Raw genomic sequence first — 13,041 nt, forward strand, 5'->3', positions numbered from 1 at the left:
ACATATAAGATTCAAAGCATTTACTATGAAGAGTAAAATGCCTACTATTCATAATCTTAAAACTCCAAAAACAATTACTGCACATTCTTCTATGTATCCACAAGTAAACATCAACTACACTCAGCACAGTGAAGACAAGGTCTTCATTCTGTGCTTTCATATACAATCAGAAAATCATGATTGTTAGACAGAATTTCAAAACTTTTAGAATATCACTTTATCGAAATGATTTTCTTAGAAAAATGTTTAGAAATAAAATCACCAGAAGTTTATAACTTAAAAGAAGAGGCAATTGAGTATATTTTCTAAAACTTTACATTGTTTTTGGTTTATAGTACAGTTAGCTCTAAAATTGCTGTGTAACGAAAGGAATAAAATCTCCACCTTAATTGCTCTTTAACATTAATTGATTTCATACTATTTTTTTAAAATGCACAAATCAGTTAACATAGGAAACCACATGAGCATTTTTCAAATTAGCAAATCATTAACTTGCTAGTACTGTTTCTACAGACAAATAAATACTGATTAAAGGGTCTAGAAATCTGAGATTAACAGTTAAATTTACAAATCTGTCACATGCCTTCATGAATATTGCAGTGAAGGAAATATCAAGTGCAAAGAAAAATAATTAAGTTAATTCCAATTTAAACAGTAGTTTTTATGTAGCAGCCCATGTTTCACATAGGATTTAACAGCTAATGCTAAATTTCTCACAATTAATGAGGGGGCTCAGATTTAGTATCCTACAGTGAAAAAAATTAATGTAAGATCAGCTAATCTAATTACGCACAGTTCTAAATAAAAGTATTACGGGCTTTTGAAGTGCTTTGAAACACATTAAAATGCTGATACCTACTTATAATAATCATTCTACAAATAATAAAAATTTAATCTACTAGATTTGATACTAGAAAATAATATGGAGGAAAAAAAGTACAGAAGTATGTCTATGTTTTCTTTGAGGAGAAAGAAAAATGTTCTAACGAGTACTTTATCAAAGAATTAGATAAGTATATCCTTGACTAATTTCTATCAATAATGACAAATGGAGAAATGCATATAAACTTACAGAAAATGATACCAAATGATGTTTCTTGTAATACAGGAATCATCTAGAACTTACTTCATTAGCCTCATAAATACTATAGTAAAACCAGGCAAATTATAACTCTTTTGCAAATTTATCAAGAGCTTGCCATTAACAAGAAGAGTGTTTTCATAGTTCAGATAATAACAGTACCAATAATGTAATCATTCACATTAAAGACAAAAGAATGAATTTACTGCTGCTTTTTAAAACAGCTAAATACAATTGAAAGTCATAATCCAAAACTCAGAGTGACTTTAGCTCCCCAACAAACGTCCTCTTATTATAAAGTGACTTGGCTCCTTCCAATAGCAATATCTGTGATTGTTGGTTTAGTATAAATTAATCACAACACAAAACCCAAAATGAAAAGTCTCTTAAGAATAATTTCAACTATAAACTGCACCAATGAACAATAGTGCACAATCCTAATTAAACACAACCATGCAGCTGTAAAAATAGACTAAAGCTGTCCAAAGCTATGGGTTGAGTTTAAAGGCTGGTTTGTTAGAGTGTTTTCTTAAGGAAGGCTGGGCCCTCTGTCTTAATCAGCCAATAAATTACTTCCTGCAATTACATTAAATAGAAAATTATTTTCAAATGGGGAGTGTTAATTGAAAATCAAAATTCAGAGGGAAGTTTAGAAATTACACGCTGAATACAATTAGTGAGGAAAGGCTTCACCTCTACTTCATCAACAGTCTTCTGGTGATTCCTCCAGTGACCACTCAGGAAAGCTACCAATTTATAACATCACACACTTTGTCTTTTATTTTGCACCTACAAATACAAATGTGTATCAAGGTTGCAAATAAAAGATAGGCTGCCAAAAAAAAAGCAATATTAAACCTGACTGTTCATCCTCAGTTCACATCATAATTAAGGGACAAGAAGAGGGGAAAGGTAAGACAATAATACTTAGAAACCAAGGAAGGCATACTCAACTTCAAAATCCCTCCCTTTAGCAAAGGAATTAACATTTTTTTGTTCCAAGAATACTTTTCCATATCATATTTAATTTAATTTCTTGTGTTTCCTTTAGTTCTCAATATGTTGTTAGCAGAAAAAAAGGTGATTCTTTTTCTTTTAGCTAGGTATTGCCCCCCTGTAGACATTTCCTTTTGATAAAATTGTTGGGCTTCTTTCAGGTTTGTTTTTTATTGATGGTTTTGTTGTAGTTTTTGTTTCGGATGGTGATTTTCTTGCATTTTTTTTTTTTGTGGTACGCGGGCCCCTCACTGTTGTGGCCTCTCCGGTTGCGGAGCACAGGCTCCAGATGCGCAGGCTCAGCGGCCATGGCTCACGGGCTTAGCCGCTCCGCGGCATGTGGGATCTTCCCGGACCGGGGCACGAACCCGTGTTCCCTGCATCAGCAGGCAGACTCTCAACCACTGCGCCACCAGGGAAGCCCTGTTGCATTTTTAAAAGGAAAATGTGCACAAATTCTTTTTAATGCAGTTTTAAGTGTCTTGGATTTACTGATTATTAGATTCAATTTACTGATTATTTTTTGCAAAATTATTTGTTATAGAATCCATGAATTTACTGATTACAACCTCATTCATTTCACTACTTCTTTACTTTAGCTTTCCCTTTTACTAGACCAACTAAACTGTATTCTAGAAGTTGCAAAGATACTTGACTTTTGGTAATACCTTTACCTAGCATGGTAGTCATTGCACCATGGCTACTCTCCTACAAAAACTCATAAATCAAATATACACTTGCTTTAATGATTTAAAATATCACATGGGATGCTTACTTTTATTTTTAATCCTCATGTTAGTAATTTTTCATTACAAAAACTTTCACTCCCAGTGTATTAGAACAGTATCTTACTTTAGCTGCTGCCATATACAACTAATAAGCAAAAGAATAAAAATCCTTGTGAAAACGGTCAATTTCTATGTGACTTAACTTTGTTTTATTTTTGCACTATTATAACTTAAAAATCATTCAAATGAATTGTTTTTTTAATTTGTATTAAAAAAAAATATCTCCCTAGTTATATCCCTTGAAAACAGGGGTTTATAATGGAAGTGCTGACACAACCCTAACTAAAGCAGCGCAAATGTTGCCGCTATAATACACAAAATCAAGTTCTATTATTCTAAACTATCCTCGCTCATGGGATTTTTCTTTACTGTGCTCCCAGCCAAACTGCTGAAGCATGAAAAATTTAAATGCAATCAAATGCGCCCAATTCTACTTTACCAGAACAAGTGTCTACAGTGGTACAATCTTAAAAGGAGATGCAACAGATTTGTTTGGTGTTTTTTTTAACTGTTTATTTATAATACAGTGCATTGGAGATAAAATAAAAGAGGAAATTACACTCACATGGTACCAGTGTATTGACTACACAGAGTACATTATAATCAGAGAGAAAAACTACATTGTCAACTTATCACATTGGTTAAACAAGATGGTTTTCTGGGGCATAGCTATTATCAAGTAAAACCTCCAAAGAGAATAACATATCTTTGGACACATAAAACTAAATTCCCATCATGTGTTCCCGAGTTTGAAATGTCTCTGCCCAGCAGATCAAGTGAATTCCCAGGATGCCAGCCGTTGGGAAGAACTTCAGGGCTTAGGACTTTTGAAAATGAGATTGTAGGAGATAAAGTCTCCAGTAAGTGACAAAGTTTTCTAGGAAGCCAGTAGTAGTACCTCTAGGAAGATTATAATTATTTTACTCCAAAACCCCAGTATAAAAGCTGAATGTTTAGACCATTACCAACCCACTCAGACGGTAAATTTCCTTTATGTTCTTTAACAAGAAATCAAGATTAGCTGGTCCAAGACTTGATAAAATGATGAGGACTGGATATCTACACATTAAGTGCTCTATCTCAGAAAAACCTTATTTTCTAGAACTTTAAATCTTTCTTTTTTGATGGTGTTATTTAAAAAAGAAAAAACAGTTATTTTTATGTCTAAAAGTTAGGATTTTTTAAAACAACTTTCTCATAAGGCATAGTCACTTGAAATTACTTTTTTTTTCTTTACCATTGCTTGGAAGGAATTCACCTCAAAACTATCATTTGGGACTGACATGATTATCCAAAGGAGCCACTGAATTTATTACAACAATATTTTTAACCTGTTTTTTCAAATGTTTTCATTACTTCTGAGATTATTATCAAATGGCATTCACTTTTTACGTGTGTTACATTTACTCAAAAGAAGCCCTGTTTTTAACATAAAGCCACATTTTAATAGTTGGTTTACTTAAAGAAAAAATTAAAATTTCAGGCCAACATTCACATTTCTTTTTGCAACTCAGCCCCAGGCTACCAAGGTAGACTTATTTCAGTCAGGTAGTTCACTGTTAATTTAATGCTGCAATTGATCTGATACTGAGAAATAAACAAATAATTTTCCAAAAATATAACACAGTGCCTCTCATTTTAAGGAGCATGAGTAACAGATATGTTCAGCTGCCAAAATGCACAATACCCAGGAACCCCTACAAAGAACGCCAGGCCACCCAGCCTAGGGTAAAGAATGATTTTAAAACCCTCTTCCTGTACCTCTAATTCCCACGTTTAAGTATTGGAGGGAGGGTGGACAGGCAGGGGGAGGGACCCTTATTTCAGACATTAAAATGAAGATAGCCCTTTTAAAACTTTTCCTGCTTAATTCAGGTAAAGCCTGAGGGTTGTTACTGATTCTTGTACTGTTTTATCCAGTGCTACCGCCTATCCCTCACTCCACCTCCAATCTTCCCTAGGCTTCTGCCAGGTTTTTCTCTCTCTTCTATCTCTTTAATAAGCAAACAAGAAAATTCCATGTAAAAGAAGATTATAAGCTTTCAGAGTTACCTTGGAGAGTTATAAACCTATCTTTTAAAGTCTGTAGTGGCTCTTTCAGAGTATAAATTGTCACATATACAGACAATATCTGTTAGAAGAAAACTCATTGATTTGAGTTAGTTGTCAAATCAGTAGTGATGAGGGAAATGAAATACGCTGGAGCCCTTGAAGTATGTCTAAGAAAGGGCTTAAATTAATGGATTTTGACTTATTTAAGGCTTCTAATTTTTCACACCAAAGCTCCAAAACTGTATTCAAAGGCCTTCTGAGGTTCTTACAAAACAGGGACTACCTGGAACAGATTCTTCTCAAGTCATCAAAAGTTTGTGTTTCTAGAGTTTATATTTAGCTGACAATATTGCTGTCACTTTATATAGCTTAAGACTGTTCTTTGGACTAGAGCTCATATGTCTTGGAATGCTTTGACTCATGAATTGTTTCTCCTGATAATGTTACATCACGTAACCATCTCTGTCTAATTGGTTAGTATCTGCTGGAGGAGGCAGGCAACCAGCCTAATGACTGGCCTGCCTGCCTGACTGCCTATGGAAAACCTATAATTATTACATGTGTCTCTGAGTATCCAGTTTCTTCCTGGGATCAAAACAACTTGCCTTCATGTCACCTCTATCTATACTTTTTGCTTGATAGAAACAATATTGAATTTTTCCCAAAGCTTATCTACCAGTAACTTGTTGAGATCTTTGCTTTGGAAAGCCAGGCCCAGAATATATAAATAAAACCAGTCACCTAACAATAAGAGCAAAACCAAACAATGGCTACTATAAATACACACTAACTAAGAGGATTTTAATCAAGCACAATGACTTTATAACTCAAATGAAAGACTTCTATGCGGCTTGAGTGAAAGAAAGCTGTCTAAAATAATAGCAGAATGAATTTATTGATATACATTCACTTTGAATCTCCTCTTCACATGAAATGAGAACCATAATTTTTAAAGTGAATACCAAACATGTCTTTGTCAGCTTAAAACCAATCCACAAATATGGAAGCCCAATATGGATATCATATCCAATTATCAATAAATATTATAAGCCAGGACAATAACTTCTCAGAGAGAAAGGGTAGGTAGGAAGCTGTCACTATACTTTTCCATTCTCATCTCTATTTCCACTTTTTAATGTTGCCAGAAAAAAGAGAAAAATGAAAATTTATACTATATGAATAGTTTCAAAAAATGAAAGCTCACACATAGTGCGAGTGAGCAAAATTAGATAAAGAAGCTAATCTCTGAGGTTCTCCTTTAGCTAAATAAAGCAAGCCAGCAATTTCTCTCTTTCATGTAATGAAATAAGGTATAAATTTCAGGTTCTTATCAAATAAGAGGAGGAGGACCAGGAAGAAGAGGAATGGGGAGGGGAACAGGAGAGGGTGGGGAAGGAGAGGAGAAGTGGGAGGGACGAAGGGGAAAGGGAAGAGAGAAACAGCCGTGGCTTTGCAGTTCATTTTCAGTTTGTCTACTTAATGAAAACCTCATTGTACAACCCTGAAAACCATTTCCAGCAGGCAAAGTATTTCTGATTCAGCAGAGGTTACACAAGCATCAAAGCAGTTAAATATAGGTGCCAAGCCACATTGCCAGGAGCTCTTAGTACTGTGAGTTAGTGTTACCTGACGACAGCTTAGTGAATATAAAATTACTTGTTTCTCCAAATGAAGACAATCAAATTGCCACCTTCCATTGTAATAATGCACAACTAGTGATCAGCAAAGTGCAAACATAATTACCAAGAAGAAAACAAAAAATCAAATCTAAATCTCTCTACAGAGTAAACACATCTATCTGGCTTCCCCCAAAAAGGAGTGCATTTCAATGCTGAATGCTGTGATGCAATCTTTGTTATTTAACAAGACTTATTAGTCTTACAGTAAATTAAAATGGAAAACAACAAGAAAGGCCAATTAACAAAAAGTGAATAGAAATACCAATAAGAGTACTACAACTTTCCAGAAAGAGTATAACGCCTACAAATTGTATCACTGCCACTTGACCTGATAATGTTAAGTGTATGTCAGCAGCACCACCATTATAAAAACTACGCTTTCAGAGACTTCTTTCTAGCCTAGAAACCTTTCAGCAGGTCGAAAAAGACAGGTATTATCCAAGCTCAAAAGCTTTTGTCTTAACTTTTCCTTAAAAGAAAAAAGTTAGGCCTTATTGTCTTCTACAGTGACCTATATTTTTGAGGTTGAAAATTCACCTCACAAAATTGATTTATTATCTCTATCCAAGTTTAGAAAAATAACCAAGCATAGGCTACATGTCCACAACTTTTATTACTGAGACACTCAGCATCTGGAATTCCTATCCAAATGTGGTGGCCAGGCTGGGGCACTATGAAAGTGATTTCAGTAACCCATAGCTGGGTTAGTATTAAAGACCTAAAAATTTGACATGGTTTTCCCATACCCTGAAGATTTCTAAGTAATCTATATAAATATAGATGTTGCTCCAATCAAACTGCTTTCTTAAAAGCTCTCTTACTAAAGTGATTTTCTATCTATCTAACTCAAAATTTAAAACACTCAGATTTACATCATCCCTTCCAATATGGCAAAAACTATCTTTCCCATTTCAAAACACTCCTAACATAGGGGTTTTCTTCTTTCACCAATAATGTCTTCCTTTTCATTAAAATATGCTCAACATTGCTGATTATTAGAAAAATGCATATCAAACTACAACGAGGTATCACCTCACACTGGTCAGAATGGTCATCATCAAAACGTCTACAAATAATAAATGCTGGAGTGGGTGTGGAGAAAACAGAACCCTCCTACACTGTTGGTAGAAATGTAAATTGGTGCAGCCACTATGGAGAACAGGATGGAGCTTCCTTAAAAGAGTAAAAATAGAGCTACCATATGATGCAGCAATCCGACTCCTGGGCATATATCCAGAAAAGACAAAGACTCTAATTCAAAAAGATACATGTACCCAAATGTTCACTGCAGTAGTCTTTATAATAGCCAAGACATGAAAGCAACCTAAATGTCCATCAACAGATGAATGGCTAAAGAAGATTTGGTACATATATACAATGGAACATTACTCAGCTATAAAAAAGAATGGAATAATGCCATTTGCAGCAACATGGATGGACTTGGAGATTATCATACTAAGTGAAGTAAGTCAGACAGAGAAAGACAAATATCATATAATATCACTTATATGTCAAATCTTAAAAAATGATACAAATGAACTTATTTACAAAGCAGAAATATATATTTCAATTAAAAAGTTTAAAAAATAATGTCCCCCTTTTTATCAGAAAGGTATCTTACAGATAATACCTGATATTCCATTTTTACCTGATATCTCTATTCTAAATAATTTCATTTAGAATCCTCTAACTCAAAAATGGACCAGTTGGGGCTTCCCTGGTGGCGCAGTGGTTGAGAGTCCGCCTGCCGATGCAAGGGACACGGGTTCGTGCCCTGGTCCGGGAAGATCCCACATGCCGCGGAGCTGCTGGGTCCATGAGCCATGGCCGCTGAGCCTGCACGTCCGGAGCCTGTGCTCCGCAACGGGAGATGCCACAACAGTGAGAGGCCCGCGTACCACAAAAAAAAAAAAAAAAAAAAAAAAAAATGGACCAGTTGAAGGAGAAGGGGTAGCACAGCAAAGAATGAAAGTGCAATGAATTAGGGACCATCAACAACATAAGATTCCCTGAGCTTGAATATCAGCATTTAAATTCAGACATTTGCAATCAGATAGATCATTCCTTTGAAGGATGCTTTCATCCTTTATAAACCTGAAATGGCCAGTCTTACATTGCATTCCTATTCCACCATTCCTCTATTTTATTAGGAAAGAGTGGAGGAAAGGGAGAGATGAAGGTACTGGGTTGACTTTGTGGCAAAATCAAAAGCAGAATAAGGACAGGAGAAAAGGAAAGTCTAAAGTCTAGTGAAAGTTTTATTGTGATTTGAAATAAATTTCATATCATTAAGAGAAGTCTGCATGTGAGGAATAAGATAGTTTTAAAGGAAAGATCTTTTTCCTTCACCTTGCCAAAAAAGTTTTTTCCCCGAAGGACCTTACTTATAAGCTTAACACAATAAAAACCTCCCTAAAAAGGTGGCGGGGGTGGTGGTGGTGGTGGTGGTGGCAATCAGTATTTTTTTAACTTCAATGATGAGTAATTTAATATGTTCCTAAAATTATGATCCTACAGAATACTCCTTACAACATAGTAATAATAAAAAGTGTCCACAAAAAGAGAAAAGGAAATCTATTGTCAGAAAATGTCTTCCAGACCCAGGGAGATAAATGCTTGCATAAATATTATCAAAAGCTTATGGCAAGTGGAAGAACAACAGAAAACATTCATAGATTTGAGGTTTTTTTTTTTTTAAGTTTATTCTATATGTTCCATGAAGATAGGGATTATGTCTGTCTTGTTCATTACTGGGTCCCCAGTGAGCAGCATAGTGTACAACACATCGTAGATAATTGATAATGTTGGGGGAAAAAGAGTGAAGAAAAATTAGGGAGGGAGAGATGAGCAAATAGCTTATTTTTTTTAAATTAAGGTGAATAGATAATCATAGAAAATGCCACTCACATGTTAATGCTGCCAACCTAAACATTATTCTTTCTCTATATTCTTTTTACCGAAATCTCATTCCTTAACATCTAAATCATTATTTTTACATCTAGATCCCCAACAATGAGCTCTCTTTCACCTCCCTGAAATACAACAGTCCTCAAATGACTGCTAGAAAAGTACATCAAGATTATACCAAGATATTCTTTGCTATGTCATACTCAACAAAACAAAATTGGATTCATCATTTTCCTCAACACCCTCCCTCATCTATCCACACCCAGAGGAGTACCATGCTCAGCATGATCCAAGTTCAAAACATGAACCCTACATCCATCTCCTCTTTTTTATCCTTGCTCCTCATTGCCAGCCTGTCATTAAGCTCCATCAACACTTTCTTAATAATGTTTTCATGCTCACACCTTCTTACCACACTCATAATCACCTTAGTACAGGGCTTTATTACACTTCATACCTAGACTCTTGCAACAGACTGTAAACTGATTTCCCTAATTTCAGCATCTCCAGCTCCAAATCAATCTTACTGCCACTCCTACTATCAGGCCACTCTCTTGCTCGAGAAAAATCAGTGGCTCTCCCCTGATGACAGAAAAAGTCCAAACTCCTGACTATGGCATTCAAGGCCCTCCATCCAGATCCAATCAATCTTTCTAAACTTATCTTCTAGTAGTCTACACTTTAACCTTCTACTCTACTAGACTGATATACTCGGACTTCACTTATTGCTGCCCCCCAGACTTTGCTCTGCCTGTCTCTCCCTATTTCCCTCGCCTTCCTTTCTTATCTCTAGGAAACCAATTGAGCCTATTCCAGGTAACTAGGTCCACCCTTCTAATCACTTCTAATAAGTGCTCTGAAATTTTATTTTTTATATAACTCATTCAACACAACGCATACTATCTTATACAATCTTTTTAAAATATATGCTATAATTATATGTTTATATGTAATCCCAACCAGATTACAAACTTTCCAAGGGCAAGAATAAAATACTAGGCTTCTCTGTATTCCCACAGCACTTAGTACAATATTTTGCACAAAGAAAACACTCAATAAATATTTGCCTAATTAATTAAATTTTATTAAATGAATAGGCAGAATTAAAATTAGGATATTATACTTAACCAGAGGATTTAAAGTAAAACTTCTAGATCTCTGTGCATAACTTGGTTTTTCAGGGCTGTCTCCTCTTCCCCCACCCTCTGGCCAATTAAATTCAGTTCATACTTTAAATGTTTTACATATTCTATGGAAAAAACCAACAAATCATCAATCTATGTTGTTAGAAACATTCAAAAGATGGATAGATGGACAGACAGACAAACAGCTATGGATGGATGGACAGATGTTGGAGAGATGGTTGAAAAGATACAGAAATAGTATTTGCTAGACGTTTAGAAAGTACCAATCCCTATGCTGAGCGCTGCTACATGTATTATCTCACTTAGTTCCCAAAACAATTATAGGAGTTAGATAATGTACATTATCCCTCTTTTACAGAAAAGGAAATCAAGGCACAAAATTTTGTATTTAAAAAAAATATTAAGACTTGCCTAAGGTCATATCTAATTAATAAAGAAGGCAGAATTTGAACTCAGATGGTCTAACTCCAGGGCAGATGCTATTACAATTAAAGGTAACTGATAGTAAATCTAAATTAAATGAATTAACTATTTTCAATTATCATCTGAATTTTTCTTTATTAGTTCATATACTTCCTATAGAATTTTATTCTTTTTTTTTTTTTTTTTTTTTTTTTTTTGCGGTACGCGGGCCTCTCACTGTCGTGGCCTCTCCCGTTGCGGAGCACGGGCTCTGGAAGCACAGGCTCAGCGGCCATGGCTCACGGGCCCAGCCGCTCCGCGGTATGTGGGATCTTCCCGGACCGGGGCACGAACCCGTGTCCCCTGCATCGGCAGGCGGACTCTCAACCACTGCGCCACCAGGGAAGCCCTAGAATTTTATTCTTAATATTCCGGTTGGATATACTAGATACTCATTTAATCCAAATGTCAAAGAATTTTCTGTCTTCATTTTTCCCTTTTTCCTTCCTTTCTACTTCTAGGATTTGAGGTATTTAATTACTGGTTAACAACTATAAAAGGAGAGGGGGAAGCAGAAAGGAGAACAGGTGACCTTCTAACCAATCCATTTGACTCTCTGACAGCTTGACAACAAAACTGGTTACAGAAGTAGTTAAATCTATTGGCACACAAGTCTTAAAGGTTCACTGTAGTTTTCATACAGTAAATTTTTTGGTCATTAACTATCCATGCTTGCCCTGGCATGCTTTTTCTGGGTAGCCTAGATGATCAGCAGTTAACTACATTCTTATACAGACAATCGTGACATAAAATAAGGATGTCACTTCTCATTCATTTCAAGGTCCAGAGAAGTATGAGATCCAATTTCTACCTTACAGCTCTTACCAGAAAAGCCATACCAGAAGCATCATATACAACCGGAGCTGTTTCACTACAAAAGTAGGTGTTGAGGACAGCCTTGAGGGAAAATGAGATGAAGTACCTGAGCAGTATATATTTAACACACCACCCATCTAGAATTCATTTCAGGGAATGCAGAGTTAATTTAGATATCCTCTTAAAATCTGACAACCATATAACATTACACACACCCTAACTTCTGGGAGAAAAAACAGAAAAAGTCCATACCCAAGGGCATTCAGTTTTATAAATTGTAATTCTCTGTGAAAGTTGAAGAAAGGTTTTCACTACCAACTGAAATTTCCACATTTTTTATATACACCAAACAGTCAAGATTCACAAATAAAGTGCTGCTATCTTGTATTTTTCCCTCATTACCTCCACCACCCCTCCCCATTCCTTACAGCTATTTGCTTGAAGTTTCTCACTTGCATTTGCTGGTAACATATTATCATAAACAGCTCCAGGAGATGAGAATCCAATTGTTTCCATGAATCATTGCACAGAATTGTTTGAGTTATCATTATAGAAGACAAGTATGACTACCCACTGTCTTGCACACCAAGGGATTCTTTACTAAGTACCTATATGCACACCTATCAAGCCACAGAAGTTCTAGTTTTCCCAAGCTTAGTTATGGTGGAAAAAATCCGCATTATTTATCCAGCTTTGTTTTTTCTTCTCATATAAGCATCGCCTCACAATTTCCCAAAATAGAAACACTTTTACATGCCTCATCTATTAATTTTTTAATTTCTTCAAAAGTAAATCTTTTATTTGCATCCATGGTGCCTAGAACTGGAAAACTGCTACCAGTCTTAACATAATCTGCTGTCAGAAGGAAAAGTGTGGATTTGTAAAAAAGTTTAGAGCAGGGACTTAAATCCCAGACCTCTCATTTACTAGATCTGTGAACTTGACAAGTTACTTAACTCTCTGAGAGTCCCTGTCCCCATATGTAAAATTAGAGACAACACATCTTCCTGAAGATTAAATTAATATACTACAAGTACTACTTAGCATTTGGTAGGTATTAAATCAACGGTAACTTCCTTTAAATAAAAGTGCACAGAAAAATAGTTTGACTCAAA

General features: G+C 35.4%; 1 protein-coding gene across 1 annotated transcript in view; it reads right to left on the reverse strand.

Moving 5' to 3' along the window:
• The window catches only part of SOX6 (SRY-box transcription factor 6), a 442,494-nt gene that overhangs the window by 380,480 nt on the left and 48,973 nt on the right, over positions 1 to 13,041 (reverse strand). The window lies entirely within an intron of this gene.

This window comes from Phocoena phocoena, chromosome 8 (assembly GCF_963924675.1).
Source record: "Phocoena phocoena chromosome 8, mPhoPho1.1, whole genome shotgun sequence".
NCBI lineage: Eukaryota > Metazoa > Chordata > Mammalia > Artiodactyla > Phocoenidae > Phocoena > Phocoena phocoena.